We start from the raw sequence: 15,859 nt of genomic DNA, 5'->3' as shown, positions 1-15,859 counted from the left end.
CCTCATGTTCTCAAGCTGCTTCACAGAGAAGGAACTGGTGAAATGAGGGACAGAATCATGTGGAATCTATTTTTCCTTCTTTCACCTGTAAATTGCAGGCAGCCCTTTGATAGCCTTGCATCCTTCCCTTCATCGATAAAATGAGAGTGTGATAGGTCATGTCTTGAGATTTCCATAAGCCCTGATGGAGAAAAAACCATTCTATGCTGATGATAATAATATATGTTAGCAAGGTATATACTAAAGAATTGCATCATGTTTAAAGGGGTAGATCTTCAAGCTCATTTCAGGGGAAAGGTCAGACATAATAATTTTCTATAAAGTAAATAACACACAGCAGGTGCTCAACCAACGGTTGCTGAAGAATGAGTGAGCACTGCCATTGGGGATGCGGACTCTGCGCCTGGTCACAGCAACTGGCTTCCACACCTCTGGCCCCTTCTCTGTCTAGAAGAGACCCTCCAAGCACTCGGCGAGGCCTCTGACTGGCCTTCCTCACTCCTCTTTCAATATGTTTGGATCCTGTGTTAAACATGACTTTGGGTTAACCTCTAATGATCAGCTATCTTTTTTTTTTTTTTTTAAGACAGAAAGTTGAAACCCTTCTCTCATGGCATTCATGTTAAGAAGACTAAGAGGGCAGAAACGCCTTTGAGAGATTGTGTAAAAGACTTGGAAAACCGAAACCAAATAGATTCCCCCAGATTTGAGAGACATTGGAGACCGTGTAAAAGAACTTGTGATATGCATGTGCAGATCTGTTTGCTGGGCAAATTTTGACAGTACTTTTAAGCTGAAAGATGACAAGGAGATCCACCAAAATGGAGATGAATATATTAGGCGTAGAAAACAGTTAATGCAAGTTTCCTAAATAGAAACCAGTTTGGTATTTTGAAGTAAAGAAAACGGCAGCAATTTTTCCCAACTGAAAAATAAAAATATTAAGGATTCTTTTAAATGAATCACTGAACTGGCATGAATGAAAGTATTCATCAGAAGTAAAAAATATAATAAAATAGACTTTTATCCTCAATGTTTCTGCTGAGCCTTAGAGACTTGAACTTCTGCTTCAATGACCACATGGGCTTTGGAGATAGGACACGTAATGATTAATTTTATGTGTCAGTGTGGATGCGCCACATTCCCCAGATATTTGGTCAGACATTACTATGGATGTTTCTGTTAGGGTGTTTTGGGATGAGATTTACATCAGTGGATTTTGAGTAAACCAGATTGGCCTCCGTACTGTGGGTGGGCCTCATCTAATTGGTTGAAGATCTGAATAGAACTCAAAGCTGACCTCCCTCGAGAAGGAGGTGATTCTGCCAGCAGACTGCCTTTAGATTCCATCTGTCACCTCCACTTTTTCTGGTTTTCCCGTACACTGCCTTTGGACTCGAAGTCAGTCCTTTCCTGCGTCTCCCATCTGGTGGCTTACCCCATCAGATTTGAGATCAAGCCTCCACACACATACACACATATTCTATTGGTTCGATTTCTCTGAAGAACCCCAACTAAGAGTAATAATACTCTCCAAAATGGAGAGTATAGCAGGAAATCTATTACAGAAACCTGAAATCTCAAAGAGTTATAACCTCAATATATGGACAATCAAGAAATAAACTCACCACATGAAATTGCATAGCAAAGAAAAATTAACTCAAGGCACCTGGGGTGGCTCAGTGGTTGAGTGCCTGCCTTTGGGTCATATTGTTATCCCGGGGTTCTGGGATCGAGTCCCGCATCAGGCTCCCTATGGGGAGCCTGCTTCTCCCTCTGCCTGTGTCTCTGCCTCTCTCTCTCTGTCTCTCATGAATAAATAAATAAAATCTTAAAAAAGAATTAACTCAATGTTGATACCAGGAGGCGGGGGTGAAACAAAATATATAGAATAGACATATAATGTATCCACAACGATAACCATAATACTAAGCGGTTCTATCACCCCTCAAAAATTCCTTGTGTTACCCCTTTGTACTGAAGCACATCCCCCAACCACCAAATACTCACAACCACTGCTATATTTTTGCCTCTGCTCTCCATTGACATAGTTTTGCTTTTTCCAGAACACAAATTGAATAACAGTGGAGTAGGAAATCTTTTTGATAAATCATCATCCTTGATAATTATGATCATTCATGCCAGCTCAGCAATTCATTTTAAAAGATTCTTAAAATATATTTTTAAGATTTTTATTTATTTATTCATGAAAGACAGAGAGAGAGAGGCAGAGACACAGGCAGATCACGCCCTGAGCCAAAGGCAGATGCTTAACTGCTGAGCCACCCAGGCGTCCCTCTTAAAATATTTTAAATATGAAAATATATTTGAGATTCACACATATTGTCACATGTATCAATAGCTCTTTTATTATTAATAGTATTCCATTGTATGAATGCACCACAATTTGTTTATCCAGACATCAGGCTAAAGGGGTATGAGTAGCTTTCAGGTTTTGGTGATTATGAATAAAGCTGCTTTTTTAATGTAAAGTTTTATACATTCACGTAAAGGTTTTGATGTGAACATAATTTTTATTTCTCTTGGGTGAATACCTACGAGTGAAACTGCTGGATCATACGGCAAATGTACCTTTTATAAGGAACTAGCAAGTTGATTTTCAAAGTAGTTATACCTGTACCATTTTTCATTCCCAACAGCACTCTATAAGTTCTTCCTCATCTTTGCCAGCACTGGGTGTGCTCTCTGATTTTTTAAACAATAAACCATTGTTTTTCAAAGTACCACAAAATTTAATAGAAACAGGCAACTGCATTTTTTTGAAGAATTTATTTATTTATTCATGAGAGACACAGAGAGAGAGAGAGGCAGAGACACAGGCAGAGGGAGAAGCAGGCTCCATGCAGGAAGCTCCATCTTGGGACCCCGGGATCATGACCTGAGCCAAAGGCAGACGCTCAACCACTGAGCCACCGAGGTGTCCCAGGCAACTGTATTTTTAATAACATTCTTAAATCTGCCCATCAAAATCATAGTAATGATTTAAGGATTTTTATTTTATTGGTAAAATTAAGATTGTTTACATAAAAAATCAGCCAAATGACTTTATTTTCAAATAAAGACAATAAAAACTGGTTTTATTTACTGTGGAAAAATAACAACCATTTTGATAAATGAAAAAGTATGGTTTTCTTTTTATTTGTTTGGCTGTCTTTCATATTTTCATTCTTACAAGTTAAGAAAGTCATAATGATTTTGTTTGCTTCATTGTCTATGATCTAGTTTGACACAAATGGGATTACTTTGGTATCTGCTGAAACATAAGTGATAAGGTTCTTAAAGATTGAATAGAACATTAAGTTGGGTGTTCAATATTTTGAAAGCTGAATAAACTATTTGGAGTTTGTGGTCACAAAGGATTTGTCATTTTTCTTCCTTTGCCCACATGAAAATACACTAATGGAAAAACATTTTAAAATTTATGTTACATTCCTATCAACTTTAATGATAACACTTAGTTAGCAATTATATTAATTTCTTTCACTCAGTATTAATTCTTTATCTAGAATTAGAGTAGAGGTAGACTGATCATTTGTATTGAAACATTCTGAAACAGAAAGTTTTAAATGCCATATAAGGAATTATATAAAATTGTACTTTAATGATATTTGAGATTTAACTTACTATTAGATTCAAAATAAGTCTCTTTTTAAAGATTGACTGATTGATTAATTTGGGAGAGAGAACAGGTAAGTAAGCATGAGTGGGAGGGGCACACCGAGAGGGAGACAGAATCTCAAGCAGACTCTGAGCTGAGTGTTGAGCCTGACTCAGGGCTCGATCACACGGTCCTGAGATCATGACCTGGGCCGAAATCAAGAGTTAGACCCTCAACTAGCTGAGCACTGAGGCACTCCCAAAATAAATTTCTTTTTGATATAGAATAAATTGTTGCTTAAAGCCTATTTTATTGAAATTATTGCTTGAAGGAACTATCTTAGGTACTTGTAACAACTAATAGTCTTCAGAAAACAAGAATACCTATTTTCTTATAAGGATTTTCATTTTTGGAAAAAAAAAAACTTCCAGTGACATCAGTGTACTTCTAGATCCTCTTACAACAAAGAATTAGGTGCCAGAGTGACTACTGATATAAAAAATAAAATTTAGAAATGCAAATTGGGTTAAATAAAATACTTATATTACATTTTCAGTTATTTTAATATTAAAATGCAACTTTCATCTATTAAGAAGTAGCTCAGTTTTTCCTCTCACTCTTGTTAGCATCTTGTTTTAGAATAGAGCAAGAAATGGATGGGCCTCTCTGGTGTTCCTCTGTACCTATGAAGGCATCCCTGAAACCCCCAACCACATAAAAGTGGGTGAGATGGGAAGCTGTCTACCTGCCAGAAATAAGAGCAAGGGCTTTAGTAATAAAAAGCAAAATGGGGGAGGCCTGGGTGGTTCAGTCAGTAAAGTGTCTGCCTTTAGTTCAGGTCCTGATTCCAGAGTCCTGGGATTGAGCGCCCGTGAGATACTTTCCCTCACCCCTCTGCTTATACTCTCTCTCTCAAATAAATAATTAAAGATATTTAAAATAAATTTTGCAAATTTCTATATTTTAAGTTTGAGGTATTCTCTATTAATTTTCAAATACATGGTTTTCATTTTTGACACAAAAGGAATTTTTTTCTTTTTTTTTAAAAAAATATGACCACATTTCAAGTTTCTGTTGAATATGTATGTAAATATAATAATATCACCTGAAATTTAACAACATAACAAATGAGTCCTTTTCTAGAGAGGAAAGATATCAGAAAATCTGTTTTTCATTCAGCATCTGAAAATAAAAATAAACCTGAAATTATAAGTTTTAGAATTATAATGTAAAAAAGAAATTTTCCATGGTTGAACCCAATTTACAAAAAATTCACATTTTTATAAGATTTACCATTGAATACAACAATACTGTTTATTTTTTTTTTTTAAGATTTTATTTATGTATTCATTAGAGACACAGAGAGAGAGGCAGAGACACAGGCAGAGGGAGAATCAGGCTCCCTATGGGGAGCCCAATGCAAGACTTGATCCTGGGACCCCAGGATCATGACATGAGCCAAAGGCAGACACTCAACCACTGAGCCACCCAGGTGCCTGTACAACACCACTGTTTAAGCCAGATTGTGGAGACTAGGGATTCGGAAGTGAATACTCCTTGGTAACCACTCATCTTAAACCTTGGGGAAAAGTGTTTACAACATGACAAAAGTAAATTAAGATCATTACTCCTCTGTCAGAGATGTTTTCCCGGATTTGAGAACAAGTTTTTAATGGGTGAAGAAAGTTCTTGAAGCCCTTGATGGGTAGTACTAGTGATATCTTCTTGTTCTTTGTCTAATTCATCACTCCAAGGATCATCTCCCTAGTCTTCTTGTTTTGACTAACTAAATGCTTTACAACCAAACCCTGATACTTTACCAGAAGCATATTCTAATCCTCTGGGATTTTCCTGTTTAGAAGAGTGGTGATCTGGGAAACACATCTTCCAGTTGCACGGAGCATACTGAGGGCAGAGAACTGAAACAGGGCTCAGTGTGAGCTGCAGAATCAGAGCAGGATCTTCTTACGAGTCCTTGATTGTACGCTTTCTACTAGTTCCAGAGGCAGAAGAACATACCACCTCGAGATAAATTTTACTAAGAAGTTTTGTCAAGCACTCAGCAAGTTCAGAAACAAACTCCTCAGGGGCATCTTGCATGTGTTTTCTTTAAAAGTCTTCAAGCTCATCCTGGAGCATAAAAGTGATCTCTGGTTTCTTCTTACTGGTGTGAGATGACTCATCCTCATGATCATCATCTTTTCTTCCCTTCTTCTAGATGTTTTTTAAGCTTTGCACTCTCTGGCATTGCCACCACCATCTCCTCCCACACTTCCACTGCTCTCTGTTGCTTTTCTCCTTCGTTCGTCTTTTTTATCCTTTTTACTCATATGAATGCTTTCTAAGATGGAGGTCTTCTTCCCTGATTAAAGGAATAGGATTATTTTCAAATTCCTTTTCAGTTTTTTGGTGCGTCAGTTCCCTTAACAGTTCTGTGCTTATCAATAACTATTGATAAGTTTTCCGCTGACTGCAACAGTGTCACTAAAGCCCGCGCCGCACCCTGCTCACTGAATGCTCTCATCACCAGTGGAAGCAACACAGCAGCCTCTTCAACTGATGAAGGTGTGGGCAACAGAGGTACAATATTAACCATGTTCCAGAGCTCAAGGCTCCCTCTGCTGATGCTTCCACGAGATCCTCAGGTCCATGACCAACACAAGCTGCTTTCAAAACACAAGAGCTATGTAGCCTTTTATCTTCTCTTTATGTAGATCACAGCACCCAGGAATCCAAGTCTGGACATTCTGCCTGAAAAAGGACTCTGCCCAAGCACTCTGTTCTGGAGTAAATGTCAGGGACAAACACCACCGTGTCCGTCTCTCACCAACCACACTGCCTCATAAATGTCCACTATTAACAAGCTTCCCAAGCACGGAGTAGAGCAGCTGCTCTTGACATCCAGATTTTGAAATCAGAGAATTCACTGCTGTAGCCAGAATGGTCCGTGGATGGTGCATGCTTTATGTCAGGCTACAAAAGCTTCAGTAAATATTACTCCTCTGTTGTAAGATAAATGTGTTCATTAATAATTCAGCCTAGCCACTGAGTTAGTGCTGGTGTCAGAAAGTTTTCCAGGAAGATCATAGTTCTGATATGGTGACATGACCACTTACTTTCCTGCTAATTATCATTTACCTCTTCTGCTAATCAATACAAGTAGTTCTCATTTATCAGTTGTCCCAACACTAGCTGAACATGTTTTTTTCTGATTTAACAGTGCCACTAGTTCTATTTTCATTATCAGTCAGATCCACATTGATCACCTGTTGCAGATCAACAATGTTTACTTGACCACCTCAGACATATAGCTCATCTCTCACTTCTTCACTAATTTGGGCTGGAGTAATATATTCTTTCCCATCAAGTTTGTGAACTACTTCTAGCTGTTTCAGAGCAATCAACTTATTCACAATTTCAACACAGTTCCACTCTGACAACCTCTGCATGGCTTCGGCAAGCTGTGCGCGCTGGAAATCAGCCACCAACCACCGGATCTCCTAGCAAGTGTCCTTTCCTTACTCACCCAGCTGCCAAAGAACTGACCACATGTCAACCTAAAAAATAAACCATTCTAATAAATCAGTAGTGATTCAATATATTTTTAAGTATGCATTTCCCTAATGACTAAGGATGCTGAGCATCTTGTCAACTGTATACCTTCTTTGATGAAATGTCCATTCAAATCTTTTGCCAATTTGTTTTTTGAGTTGTTTTCTTATAGTTGAGTTTTGAGAGTTCTTTATATATTCTGAACACCACTTATCTGTCATATTTGTGATTTGCAAACATTTCTCCCAGTCTGTGCCTTGTATTTTCCTCCTTTTAAAAGCATAGTTTTCAGTTTTGATAAAGTCTGATTTATCCATTTTCCTGTGGATCTTATTTTAGTTGTGATATCTAAGAACTCTTTTCCCAACTCAAAGTCACAAAGATTTTCTTATACGCTTTCTTCTCGATGTTTTATACTTTATTTATTTTTTTAATGTTTTATACTTTAATGTTTGACATTTAGGTTGATGATCCATTCTGAATCAATTTTTATATGAAGTATGAATTATGGGCCGACTTTTTTTTTTTTTTTTGCATATGGACATCCAACCTTTTGAGCACTATTTGTTGAAAACACTATCCTTTCTCTAACTACTTTTGCATCTTTTTCAAAGATGGGTCTATACTGGGTTCTCCATTCTGTTCAGTCTGTTTGCCTATCTTTTCACCAGTACAACATTGTCTTAATGGTAGTAATTTTTCTTTGATTTCCAAATTGTTTTGACTCCTCCCATTCATTTGCCTGTCAGCTTGTCAATATCTAAAAAGAAAAAAAAAATCCTAATGGGATTTTGACTGGGATTGAATTGGATCTATCAATAAATTTGGGAACAATTGACATTGTAACACCGTGGAACTCCCAATCCACAAACAAGGTACATGTATCCATTTATTTATGTTTTCTTTAGGTTGGGTAAGGGTCCAACTTCATTTTTTTTTTGCATATAGATATCCAGTTTTCCCAACGTTAGCTGAAAAGTATCTCCTTTCCCCCAACCACTGGTCATGGTACTCTTGTCCAAAATAAATTAACCATAAATATGAGGATTTATTTTTCAGACTTTATTCTATTCCATTGCTGTTTATGTCTGTCTTCATGCCACAGTTCTGATTACTATAGCTTTGCAGTAAGTTTTGAAATCAGAAAGTGTGAGTCTTCCAGTTTTGTTCTTTTCCAAGGACAAAACCCTATTCAGGGTTACTTGAGATTCCCTATGACGTTTAGAATAATAGATCTGTCAATTTCTGCGAAGAGAAAAGAGACCATCACTGGGATTTTGATAAGGTTTGAATTGAAGCTGTAGATTTCTTTGGGAAACATTGACATCTTAACAATATGAAGTCTTCCACTTCATGAATACAGGATGTTTTTTGCACTTATTTGGGTCTTTCACTTCTTTAAGCAACATTTTATAGTTTTCAGTGCACAAGTCTTTTACTACCTTGTTTAGATTTTTTTCCTTAAAAATTTTATTCTTTTTGATCCTATTATAAATGGAATTTTCTTAATTTCCTTTCAGATTGTCTATTGTCAGTACATAGAAATGCACTATTGTGATGTCTATCTGTAATATCTTTGCCTCTGCGTATGCTGCTGTGTATCTGGGAAAATAAGAGTGTTCCTGGTAAAAATTCTTCTCAAATTTGGGCAACTTATCAACATTCAACCTCTTTAACTAGTTTGTCCCCAGGGTTTTCAAGATTTTATTATCTTGCTTAAACACACTGGATAGGACTTTCAGGGTAATGTTTTATGTAAATTTTAATACTATAAATTTTTGATTTGCTCTATAATTTGGGGGAAAACAGTATTTCACCTAAGCATGATGCTAGATATAGTTTATCTATTGAGATGACCATAAATTTTTCTTTCTTCTTTACTCTAATTTAAAAAAAAAATTTCATTTATTTATTCATGAGAGACACAGAAAGAGAGAGAGAGGCAGAGACACAGGCAGAGGGAGAAGCAGGCTCCATGCAGGGAGCCCGACGCGGAACTCGATCCCGGGACTCCAGGACGGCGCTCTGGGCCAAAGGCAGGCGCTTAACCTCCGAGCCATCCAAGGGATCCCCCTTACTCTAATTTTTAAATGTAAAACCAACATTGCATTTCTGGTATAGACATCATTTAGCCATAGTGCATTATAGTCACTTAGTGTATCATACTTTTTATTTATGACTGAATTCAATCTGCCAATATTTATATTTTTATATGGGAAATTTTCACGTACAGGAATGGTTTATTACACTCCTTTATCTAAACTCATTGGCCAGAACTGAGACCAAACTTAATAGCAAGGGAACTAGAAAATGTGGACAAATGGCTAGTTCTGCCACAGAAGTTAAGAGATAGGAGGATAGCAATGAGAACGTCCTTTGTATATCTAATTAACCTCATTAGGAGGAAGGAGCATACTAGGACATCAAAGAGAGACTATTTGGCTAGAGGTTGTTGAGAATTTTCCAGAATTGATAAAAATACATAAATCCACAGATTTGAGGACACAATATCCAAAAGAGAACAAATTTAAGAAAAATTCATGCATAAACCTGTTATGATAGACTACAGAACATCTAAAACAAATGGAAAGACAGGAATTAGAGGGAAAAACAAATCAATCAGAAAGGATTGGCAATATGACTAACAACAATTTTTCAGTAGTAACACCAGATACTAAAATACCATAGAATGTCTTCAAAATGCTGAGAGAATATAACCATAATACTCCAGAATTAAGCCAAATCATCCTTCAGAATTATGGCAAAATAAAGATACTTTCCAAGAGTCAAACAATGATAGGATTCTATCAAGAAATCTATACAATGAAAGATGGAAAACTGAAGCATTTCTGAAGTGCAAGCAGGAATGTAGAATAAGTAAAATTGTAAACATGTTTACATAAATAAATACCACCTATCTAAAATATAAAGCTAATTTGTAGGATTAAATAAGAAACAGGCCTAAAATACTGGGTAACAAGAGTATAAGTTGGAGAAGAATAAACAAAGTTTAAGTGTTTTATGTCGTTTGGGAGAGTTTAGATTTTGGCAAATTAAATATACATGATAGAATTGTAACAGTAACCACTAAAAGAATAGAAAAAGTGTATAAATGCCAGAGTAGATAAAATCAAATTAAACTTAAAAACAAAGAACATATACTCAATTTTTAAAGGAGAAAAGTAAAAAGAACAGAAGAAGTACAAAAACAAAATAATGGAAACAAGTTTAAATATAATAGATAATCATAATAAATGCCTTTGGACTAAATTCAGCAGTAAGTAACCAGATAATGAGATTGAAAAAAAAATATAGCTGTCTACAGGTAACATACTTAAAACACAGGGACACAGGAATATTGAAAGTGAAAGAATGGAAAATCATATACCAATATAATACCATTCAAAAAAATTAATTAATTTTTTAAAGACGAAAGAAAACTGAGGTGGCCATACTACATTAGACAGAACACACTAGAACAGTAAGTTTCAGTAGAGACAAAAGAGAGTCATTTTAAAGGTAAAATTTGTATAATATTTCTAAAGTTTAAGCAAACTAAAAAATGGCATCAAAATACATAAAAAGCTTCTGTTTTTCAGACTGTCATACAAGGAACTTGGAAGTCATTGCCTCAACCTAACAACAAGTAAAAAAGATAGACTGAAAAATCAATGACTCTTCTTAGATCTGTCTGAACAGTGAGACCACACCAAACTGCTGCCCCCCCAAACCTAGAGAGAAAGACAAGTCAAATATAGAAAATTACAACTTACTAGAACAGAAACATCCACAAGAACTAGTACCAGGATTTAGAAAAAATTTAAACTTATAACTGATGAATTGCTGGGGGCTCAGTGTGGACAAGTCTGAGAATTTAAAACTGTAGGTATCCAGTCATCGAAGACCCTCTACATCTTGGCGATTTTTTTACCTCCAGGAGCCCTACAAGTTCTCATACTGAATATCAGAGAGAAAACAAAACAAACAAACAAAAAAAAACACCCTTCCTGTTTCTGACAGAGAGAAGAGAAAAATAATCATTTTGAAGTACCTCAGAGCATTTTGTTTTTCATAATAAGATCTGCCCTCAAAAGAAACTTTTAACACAGGCTAACCTTTTGGGAATTTTATCTGAGCTTAACCAACCTTGAGAAAGGAAAATACCCAACTCCACCTGGCTTTAACCTTCCTATGTGAGACAATAGAAAAATCCAAATTGAGGGACACCTAGATGGATCAGTGGTTGAAGGTCTTGGTTCAGGGTGTGGTCCTGGAGTCCTGGGATCAAGCCCCACATCGGGCTCCCTGCATGGAGCCTGCTTCTCCCTGTGCCTATGTCTCTGCCTCTCTCTCTGTCTCTTATGAATAAATAAATAAAATCTTAAAAAAAAAAAAAAAAGAAAACTCCAAATTGAGCCATCCTATGGTATTCCATGTGGGGGATGCAAAATACACAACTCCAGCCTTCTCAGGCCAGCCTGTTCCATCTAGGGTGGGAAGGGAAATCTGAGAACCACTTGTAAAGTTCACAGCCCAGGGTTACAGGCTCAATAAAAGACTGAGAACTAATCACAGGATTCTAGAACATTTTTCCTCCTACACTTTATCACTACGTTACTAAAGGACTATTTATCACTGTTCCTTTTACTCAGTACATCATGGCTGGCTTTCAACAAAATAGTACAAGGCATACTAACAGGCAAGAAACAGTTTTGATAAGTTCACAGTTATCCTTCATAAAAATTCTTAGCAAGCTAGGAATACAAGGGAACTTCCTTAACCTGATAAAGAGCATTATCTTGCCTGATAAGGTATAATTCAGTTGGAAATATAATTTTATATAAAATAATTTTATAAAAGCAACAAAAAATGTAACATACATATTGCAAAATACTATAAAAACCCTGGATGGAGAAAATTATTTGTTTTTATTGAAATAGTAGTGGCATCTGCGTAATTCAGTTGGTTGACTGCCTTCAGCTTGGGTCATGATCCTAGAGTCCTAGGATCCCACATCGGGCTCCCTGCTTAGAAGGGAGCCTGCTTCTCCCTCTCCCTCTGCCATTCGAAACCCTGCTTGTGCTCTCATGGACTTTCTCTCTCAATTAAATAAATAGTATCTTTTTAAAAAAATAAATATAAAAGAAAAGTTACATAGATACACACTGTTCTTGGATGGAAAGGCTCAACATCGCAAAGATGTCAATGATTCTCCCAACTCATACATAGATTCAATGCAATTCTGACAAAAATCCTCTCAGGGCTTTTTATGGGATTTGACATGATCCTTAAAATTATATGCAAGAGCAAAGGGCTGAAAAGAGTCAAAACTTGAAGAACAAGAAGTTATGGGAATATAGTTCTGACTTACTTTTTGATATCTGATTGCTGAAAGGCTCACTCCACCTTCTTCCCTTGTGTTCCACATCTGGACAACCTGATAAGAAAAGCTGGGCACTCCCTCCTTTGCTGGCAGGAGATTCAAACAAGGCATGCCCCTTTCCTAGCCACCACAGCCCTATCCCTATCCACAATAAAAAACAGAGGTCAATCTCCTTTCCTTACTCTTGAAAGCCACTTTGGACCTGCTTGGGAGGCCTGCCCCGCTCCCCTCAAAGATCTCAGATAGGTAAGTAATAAATCTTGTTATACCTTCTTAGAACGTGTGTGTGGCACCTTCTGTCTGGACATCTGAACTGAACTTTGGATGAGGAGTGTCTATCCACCTCTGCAGGTGACCAAACAGGGAGGATGCCTGATGATATATTAAGATGTACTGCAAGACATCCAGATGAGGGTCCCTGCATCAGTGATTCTGTTGCGTAGGAACCATGGCTTCTGGAGTTGTGCAATGTGGTCCTGGGTAAGAGGGGGTAGACAGGGACCTGATTACATAGAGTTTTGAAAGTAAAGGTAAGGAGTTTGGATTTTACTTTCAAAGTGATGAGAAGCCAATGGGGAGTTTTAAACAGGGAAGAAAGATGATCTGCTTTAAACTTTTTAGAGATTCATCTAAAAGTTATAGACTGAATTGTGTTTCCCCTCAAATTTATATATTGAAGCCCTAACTCTCAAGGTGACTATATTTGAATAGGCCCTTTAGGGATGTAATTAGGGTTAAATTAAATGAGGTCATGAGGGTGGGGACCTAATCTGAGAGGATTATAAGAAGATGGAAAAACACCAGAGATCAACCTCTCTCCACGATGTGAGGACACAGTGAGAAGGCAGGCATCTATAAGCCAGGAAAAGAGCTCTCATCAGAAACCAATCCTGATGGCATCTTGATCTTGGACTCTGAATTAATTACATTTCTCTTGTCTGAGCTGCCTGGTCTATGGTATTATGTTATGGCAGCCCTAGTAGATGAACATACTAACAAATTACTATTGTTGTTAGGTGGAAAGTGGTAAATCAATATTGGAAGTGAGTAGAGAAGAAGATGATTAGCTTGAGCTAGAGCATAAGCAGTAGGGATGAGGGGAAGCATACACATCTGGGTGACAGGTTATCCTCTGTAGAAGAGCCTACAGGACACCAAGGGACTGGAGCTAGAGGATAAGAAAACTAAAGGAAATAAAATTCTAGATATATATGCAAGCAAATAAATCAGGCCAACTTTTCATTTTCAGTTTGGACTTTAAGAAAAAATCACTTGGCTATAAAACAGAAATAAGCTTGAAGAGGAATAAGAAGATATTTTCAGATGGAAACAACAATGATGTTATATAGGTACTAAATTATCATTTTTTTAGTGTGATGTAATGCATTTTTTATAATATAACAGAATCCCTTCAATCTTCGAGTACATTAGGGCAATAGCACCTGAAAGAGATATAAGCCATCTCCCTCTAACTCCCAAAATAAGGCCTCAACTATGTTTCCTCCACATAGTAACCAGTGTTTTATTCCCTTAGAATGTACATTCTGACACAGGTCTATACTGCTCTTAAGTCACTTGGACACATATGAGAATAATTATCACTTTAATGAATTTCCAGAAATCTCTGTGAGGCTATTACTTGGGAGTCTAATGACAGCCCTAATTTTGCTGTTATATTTTCAGGGACTACCAGCCCTTTTTAAAATTAATTAATTAATTAATTAATAATTAATTAATTTTTAAAGATTTTGTTTATTCATGAGAGACAGAGAGAGGCAGAGACATAGGCAGCGGGGGGAAGCAGGCTGCCTGCTGGGAGCCTGATGTGGGACTTGATCCCAGGACCCCAGGATCACATCCTGAGCCGAAGGCGGATGCTCAACCACTGAGCAATTCAGGTACCCCATATCAGCCCTTTTAAGAATAATATTTCTTGGGGTGTCTAGGTGGTTTAGCCAGTTAAATGTCCAACTTCTGGTTTCGGCTCAGGTCATGATCTCTCAGTCATGAGAGACACTCTTAAATGAAGCAATCTGTTTTTCTCCTGTTATATGTCTGACTTGGCTCAAAATGAATTCACTCATCCATTCATGCCTCATGCTAAAACTACCCAATTAAAATTGGAATAATAGCTTCAATTTATCCATATACTGAAATTATGGATTCTGATCTATTGACCAAAATCCAGCCTTACTGTCTGCCAAAAAGGTAAGCTGTCCAAAAGCACAAAATACCATTCAGCAGGGATATACTATGTTACAACTCTTATTAGCAAATATTCTGTTAAATTCATTTCTAAAATTTTCCTATCAAAGACTAATTATGTAAATCATTTTCTTAATCACAACCATAAATTCTTCATCATTTAATATTTATGCCAGGAAATATACATCTTAATAAATATTATGTCAAAAATGCATTATGACTTATCAAAACAGGACCAAGTATTATTACTTTAATAATATATGAAGCATTGCTTTTTTCTGGTATTATACCTAGAGGATATAGGATCTTGTTATCCTAACAGCCACTTACACTGGCAAAATGAAGGCAATATCCACCATCATTCTTGTATTCTTTTTCCATATCAATGTTAGTGAGGCATCAAATTTCTACTTCTCCATCACTGAAGGCTAAAGCCTCCTTCCATTTAAATAAGCAGTCTAATCTAAAGCAACTTTCAGGGAGAGAGGTCAAGCTTAGATCTGATGCACCAAATTATTTTGATTAAACCTAAAAATACATATAAAATGTCCAAATTTAGGAGTTTCCTGCTACTTAAATTAATGCTTTTAGATCAAAGCATCTTATTTTTTAAAGTGAACTTAGAACCACATTTCCAGCTGTTCTGTTTCCAGGTCAGTAATTAGAATGCCTGATGAAGCTCTCTTTCCTTCCCACTGTAACTGCTGTAGTTAATATAAGTTATTAGTTCATAATGGCCAAGTACACACAACAGGTATTTTCTTGAGAAATGAAAAATAGCTTACTGGCAATGAATACTTATCAAGACATTCAAAACTAATTTTGTTCTCTTACTCTTAAAGAAAAAAAAGACAGGGGCACCTGGGTGGCTCAGTCAGTTAAGTGCCCGAGTCTTGATCTTAGCTCAGGTCTTTATCTCAGGAGTGTGAATTCAAGCTCTGTGTTGGGCTATATGTGAGACATGGAGCGTACTTAAAACAAAGAGAGAGAGAGAGAGAAATGAGACAAAAAATGGCTTTATTCATTAAGATCAGCTAAAGCACTATTATTTTATACTATGCCAAAAAAAGACTGCAATGTCTTTTCAATTAACATATTTC

At 36.6% G+C, this 15,859-nt stretch overlaps 1 pseudogene; it reads right to left on the bottom strand.

Annotated features, from left to right (window-relative positions):
• Positions 1 to 4,870: 4,870 nt before the first annotated feature.
• Positions 4,871 to 12,665, bottom strand: LOC112921512 (E3 UFM1-protein ligase 1-like; annotated as a pseudogene).
• Between the last annotated feature and the right edge of the window lie 3,194 nt (positions 12,666 to 15,859).

The sequence above is a fragment of the Vulpes vulpes genome, chromosome 2 (genome assembly GCF_048418805.1).
Source record: "Vulpes vulpes isolate BD-2025 chromosome 2, VulVul3, whole genome shotgun sequence".
Classification (NCBI taxonomy): domain Eukaryota; kingdom Metazoa; phylum Chordata; class Mammalia; order Carnivora; family Canidae; genus Vulpes; species Vulpes vulpes.
This window is presented reverse-complemented; position numbering and strand designations above follow the sequence as displayed.